The 6,722-nt window shown below is 43.6% G+C and overlaps 1 long non-coding RNA gene across 1 annotated transcript; it reads left to right on the plus strand.

Moving 5' to 3' along the window:
- The first annotated feature begins 4,479 nt into the window (after positions 1-4,479).
- LOC117943899 lies at positions 4,480-5,748 on the plus strand. The gene is made up of 3 exons (XR_004656454.1): positions 4,480-4,639; positions 5,001-5,119; positions 5,502-5,748. It is a non-coding gene; the product is annotated as an uncharacterized LOC117943899 (long non-coding RNA).
- The last annotated feature ends 974 nt before the right edge of the window (positions 5,749-6,722 follow it).

Below are 6,722 nucleotides of genomic sequence, written 5' to 3' on the forward strand. Positions count from 1 at the left end.
ACAACATTTATTTATTATACATTATACATTTACGAAGAAAATTAGTGTCCTTAAAGGTTTGATTTTTCTTTTCTTTTTTAAATTAAGACTCTAAGATCAATTTCCAAAAGATGTTTTTTTATTACTCTATTTGGTCAACTTTAGCATGGTTTCATAAACTTCTGACTACCACTGTTTATGTCTATCATACATTAATACTTGACTGATTCATTTTAAAGTACATTATACTGTAGTCTTATGATTATAAGTGACCTTTTGCATTTTTGTTATCAAGTACAGTGCAATAGTAATGTGTGACCAGATACATATTTCTCAGTTTATTGGAGTTCAGTTAGACGGTTTAGTTAAGGTGAATAACTTGCCTACACTAATGTGATTATCAGTGAAGTAATTGCTGTGTATGTTTGTGTTTTTGTACTTGCAGTTTCAATACGTCAGTATAAAAACGATTCAATCGAGAAAATGCTTCGATCCAATTCTGGACCAAAATCATTTCCAAAACCTCGGCCTTCAGGAGATAGCTACTCTTTTTCAAAGAAGTCCAAACAAAGGTGTGAGAGACCTTTGTCTCCTGAAGACCTCAACCCTCCCACCATCTTGAGGGAGCACGGACGAAGGGGTGAGAGACCTTTGTCTAGTGGAGGCACCAACCCTTCTGCCACCATGAAGGGGCACAGGCAAAGGGGTGAGGGCCCTTTGTCTTGTGCAGAGAACCTGCCCTCTACCACCAGGCAGCAAGAACAAAGGGATGTGACCTCTTTGTTCGTTGTTGGCACCAACCCTTCCACCACCGTGAAGGAGCACAGGCAAAAGGGTGAGGGCCCTTTGTCTTGTGCAGAAAACAAGGCCTCTACCATCATGCACCAACTATTGAGGGCTGTGAGATTTTTCTCTTCTGATGAAGTCAAGGCTGTTACTCCAGTGCGGAAACAAGCATGGAGGAGTGAGAGCGCTTTGTCTTCATCCTCTGAAGACGACCAGCCTTCTATCACGAGGAGGGAGCAAGAAAAAAGGTCTGAGAGCCCTTCTTCCTCTTCTGAAGAAGACGAGCCTTTTGCCACATTGCGGTTTCAGGCATGGAGGAGTGAGAGGTCTTCGTCTTCCTCTTCTGAAGAAGACGAGTCTTCTACTCCAAGGCGGCAGCAGCATGGAATGGTAAGACCTTTGTCTTTGTCTTCTAAAGACGATCAGCCATCTACCGCGGGGCAGCAACAAAGAAAGGATGTGTACTCTTCGTTCTATGTTGGCACCAACCCTTCTACCACCATGAAGGAACACAGACAAAGGGCTGATTACCTTTTGTCTTCCTCCAAAAAAGACAACCAGCCTTCTACCAACAGGCAGCAAGGAAAAAGGGCCGAGAGCCCTTCTTCCTCTTCTGAAGAAGACGAGCCTTTTGTTCCAATGCGCCTTCAGGCATGGAGGGGTGAGAGCTCTTCATTTTCATCTACTGAAGAAGACGAGCCTTCTACCAGGAGGAGGCAGCAACAACAAAGTCCTGTGTCCTTCATAGAGATCACCCTTTCTACCACCTTGAATCAGGATGGACGTGATGGGAGTGCTTCCTCTACGGGTTCATCTTATGAAGACAACGAGCCGGATAATAGCTTTTTATCCATCCATCTGAGTGAAAGAGGGAACTTAGGGGATGCAAGACAAAATGAGGCAACAGAAAGAGTAAAAAGAGAAAGAAAGAGCTGTGAAAAGATGAAGAACAAGAACGAGGAGGAGGAGAGGAAAGCATTTGGTCTGCTTTCGAGGATTTACATTTGGTGGCTCAACCGCAAGATAGACCGCATGGCTAGAGAAATCCAGTCAACCGTCGTGGATGAGCGCAACCTCCTGCGTCACGGTAAGAAAGCATACTTACATTTTGTTACATAACATGACATACGTATAGCCTCCCTTTAGATAAACCCTCACAGTAGACCAGTGGTGGAACAAGTATTTCATTTTTTCACTAATAAAAGTTCCAACTCCACTATGTAAAAAAAACTCCATTTCAAGTAAAAGTCCTGAAATTGAACAGCCCGTGTGACTAATATAGGCTACTATGTGATATTACATTACATTGAAATGTTGAAATACAGTGTGCTCTTTGTGTTTTTGAGTTTTAGAGAGAGCCAGGATAGCAGCTTCTTGGCATTATGCCAATGAGTTTAAAATTGTAAAACTCAGTTAAGTTAAGATAGCTCTTATCTCACTAAATGTTGCCAGGCCAACATGCATTTTTAACAACTTGCAACTAAACAAATCTGCTGACAACTTTTTTTTGGGAGGGGCGCGAGTGTATAACCTGACTCCACACTTAACCTTTCAAATTCTGTTGTTTACAGGTCCCCTTGGTAATTCAAAGAAAATGGCAGAAAAAGAACGACTGCTTGACCGAAGGACGATGCTGGTTGTGTACAAACGCAGACAAGAATTTAAGGTGGAGAGGGAAGTGAGGAAGCAAAGACTGAAGGTAAAGAGGAAGGAAGAAAAGGTTTTGAGGTGCAAGAATTTCTCAGAGTTATGCGACAACCCACAAAGGCCAACGCCAGACAGACGTAGACATAAATTATATAGCATTTAAGAGAAAAAGAGAGCAATCAGAAAAATCGCACCAAATAGAAAGAGATTTGACAAAACTGAAGTAAAGAAAAGTTAAAAATTCTATTAAAACAGTAGCAACCACCATCAAACATCCTCCCAATCCCCTGATAACACCCTAGCTGCTTTAATTCAATTACAAAATGATTAGCCCCCCTTATGAAATTATACAAATCTCTTGATTTCTCAAGATCCAAAATTATTAGCCCCCCAGATCATTTATATAATAATAATGGCCGGGGGGCTAATATTATATTAATAGTTTATCCTTTCTGAGCCACAACTGACAACAAGCTCTTAGAGTAGTTCTTTACTAGGTTGGCTCAGGTCTCCTGAGGGATTTTGGCCCATTATTGTATTGCAAATTGTTCCAGCTGGTCTAAATTGCGTGGTTTCCGAGCATGGACATTCACTTTGAGCACCCGCCACAGATTCTCAATATGATTGAGGTCTGGGCTCTGTGCGGGCCACTCCAGGACCTTGGTTTTGGTATCATTCAGGAACTGTTGGACCAATTTCGATGTATGCTCTGGGTCATTGTCTTGTTGGAAGACCCGGCGACGACCTAAGGATAGACTACAGATTTCTGCATATTATCCCTCAAAATTTCAACATAATTTTCCTTTTCCATGATGCCATGCACCCGAACAAGGCTCCCTGTGCCTGAGGCTGCAAAACAGCCCCACAGCATGATGCTCCCCCCACCATGTTTAACTCTGGGAACCTTGTTCTTAGGGTTGAAGGCCTCTCCCTTTCTTTGCCAAACATAAGCAACATACTTGTGCCCAACCAGTTCTAGTTTAGTCTCATCAGACCAAAGCCCAGACTTCCAAAACTCAACTTTACCTTTCAAATGTTCACTGGCAAACCTCAGTCTGGCTGTGATGTGCCGCTCTTTGAGTAAAGGGGTTCTTCTGGGACGATGGCCCTGAAGCCCCCCACGATGAAGAGCTCTTAAGTCTGTGTTCCTTGAAACATCAACTCCAGAAAGGACCAGGTCAGCAACAGTCATCATGATACATGTTCGCGGCTTCTTGCTGACATCTCAGACTATTTTCCTCTCCAGAGTTCTTGCGTGCGCTTACAACCACGCCCAGGTTTGTTTCTTATAGAATTTGTCTCCTTGTACTTGCAACGTACAGGAATGGCTATGCTGCCATTTACAAGCATTTGGAAATGGCAGTATAGCCATTCCTGTCCCTTCTTTCTGAGCTCGAGACTGATTTCCTTTGTCTTTGGCATGGTGAGTATATGTAGTCGTAGTAGTAGTTTTATTTTATTTAGTTATATCAAGTTTTATTGAGGCTTTGTGTCAGACATGTTATAGCCCAATGTGTTATGTTATGTGTGTTATGTGGGCAGCTGTTGTCTTCCTGTGTGTGTCTCTCCCCTTTTCCCCCCACTGTGTCTGGTGTGTGTATGTGTGTACGGCCGGTCGATCTACTTCTCTGCACAGCTGCTGGCTATTCCACTTACCAACTCCACAGTATTTATTCCTGGGCGAAGCTCACCACCGACGCCAGATCGATGCACCTACTTTGGTAACTTGGCTTAACTACTTGGAAACTACAGACTCGACTCAATGCCCCCCCCCCCCCCCTTTAACTTTTGTTTTGTTAGGGTTAGGGTTACATCTAATTCATAAAGAGCAAAAGGTCAGCCAATTTAACCATCAGCATCATTATACCAACAAGAACAGAGGGAAATAAGACTGTTCTGAAATGTAAAAAGAAATCAAAATACAGACACTACAAAAACAGAAAACAAAACTTCAATGTGTTGCTAAAAAATTGATATTCCCTGCCCTCACCCAGACTTAGTCACAGTCTTAGTCTTAGTGTTATATTCCTGGTGCTTTTGTTAACTTCCTGTTTTCCCCTTTTCAGACCTACACCTCCTACACCTGTTGCCGTGGCTCATCACGCTCAAGCCTTCCTACCTTCCCGCTTGGATTCCAGAGAGAAAGTTTGATCCACCACTGCCTGCCCTCCTCGGCCCCTATCCAGCTCGGAGTCAGCCTGCCTTGTGTTTTCTGTCCTTGGCTGCTGTAAGTACAGAAGTTACATTGAAACGTTTTCATGGGGTTTTGTTGGGGCAACGTGACAAGCTAATTTGTACTGTAATGGATCACAACCACCAACTGCTAGGCGTGGGAATCACTTGACGCCTCCCGATACGATATCATCACAATACGATATCATTGCGATTTGAAAAATATTGCAATATTCTGCGATATAGTATATCAAATTTAGAATCTTTTCCCCACCTTCTAACTTTTCCCAATTTCAAATGATGTTGCTCTGCAGTTTATTGTGGAGGTGGATGCTTCTGACTGGGGGGGTGGAAGCCGTCCTTTCCCGACGCTCCCCCACAGACCAGAATCTTAACCTTTGTGCCCTTTCTCCAAGAAATTATCTCCCGCAGAAAGAAACTACAATGTTGGAAACCGAGAACTACTGGCCTGGACCGACCATAAAAACATGGCATTCATCCAATCCACCAAAAGACTCAACTCACGTCAAGTCAGGTGGGCCCTGTTCTTCAACAGGTTCAGTTTTTGTTTTTTTTTGACATACAGACCAGTCCAACATGTATTCCGTCCCCATGGAATAACTGTGGACATTGTGTCTGATAGAGGCCCACAGTTTACTTCTCGTTTCTGGAAAGTTTTTTGTACTGCTTTGGGTGCATCTGTAATTCTGTCCTCAGTCATTGCATTTATGTGAGGAATTTTTGATTTTTGATTTTAATTTTAATTTAATTCCTAGGTATGTGGGATATATGTGCGTGTGTGTATTTTTTTGTGTCATGGTTGTCTTGCTACTGTATGCCTAAAATTTCCTTCGGGATGACTAAAGTATCTATCTATCAATCTATCTTTCTATCTATCTAACTATCCATCTATCTAGGGTGCCATCCCCAACCCATGGGTCGGACTGAGAGAGCCAACCAGGACCTAGAAGCATCTCTTTGTTGTATGTCTGCTCAGCGTCCGTCCTCCTGGGCCAACATCTCCCGTGGATAGAGTATGCCCACAACTCCCTGACCACCTCCGCCACTGGCTTCTCACTTTTCGAGGTTGCCCTGGGATACCAACACCCCCCCCCCCCCCCCCCCCCCCCCCCCCCCCCCCCCCTTGTTTCCTGTTCAGGAGAGGAAATTGGCTGTTCCCTCGGTTCAGGAGAACCTAGAGTAAAGTTTGAAGAGATGCCCAGGAAGCCCTGCTCAATGAAGCGAAACTCCCCACCGGCGCCAGATCGTTGCACCTACCAGTGTGGTAACTTGGCTTCCATTAAAACTTTGTGCCATTTTAGTCTTAATGTTATAATCCTCGTGCTTTTGTTAATGTCCTCTTTTCCATGTCCAGACCTACGTCTCCAGACCTGTTCCTACCTTCCTACCTTCCCGCTTGGATTCCAGAAAAAAAGTTTGATCCACCACTGCCTGCCCTCCTCGGCCCCTATCCAGCTCGGAGTCAGCCTACCTTGTGTTTTCTGTCCTTGGCTGCTGTAAGTACAGAATTTACATAAAAACGTTTTAATGGAGCTTTGTTGGGGCAACGTTACCAGCTAATTTTTACTGTACTGGATTACTGCTAAGCGTGGGAATCACCTGACGACTCCCGATACGATATCATCACAATACGATATCATTGCGATTTTAAAAATATTGCAATATTCTGCAATATAGTATATCAAATTTAGAATCTTTTCCCCACCTTCTAATTTTTCCCAATTTCAAATGATATCGCTCTGCAGTTTATTGTGGAGGTGGATGCTTCTGACTGGGGGGGTGGGAGCAGTCCTTTCCCGAAGCTCCCCCACAGACCAGAATCTTAACCTTTGTGCCTTTTTACCAAGAAATTATCTCCCGCAGAAAGAAACTACATTGTTGGAAACCGAGAACTACTGGCCTGGACCAACCATAAACACTTTGCATTTATCCAATCCACCAAAAGACTCAACTCACGTCAAGTCAGGTGGGCCCTGTTCTTCAACAGGTTCAGTTTTTTTTTTTTTTGACATACAGACCAGTCCAACATGTATTCCGTCCCCATGGAATAACTGTGGACATTGTGTCTGATAGAGGCCCACAGTTTACTTCTCGTTTCTGGAAAGTTTTTTGTACTG

This window comes from Etheostoma cragini, chromosome 4, assembly GCF_013103735.1.
Source record: "Etheostoma cragini isolate CJK2018 chromosome 4, CSU_Ecrag_1.0, whole genome shotgun sequence".
Classification (NCBI taxonomy): domain Eukaryota; kingdom Metazoa; phylum Chordata; class Actinopteri; order Perciformes; family Percidae; genus Etheostoma; species Etheostoma cragini.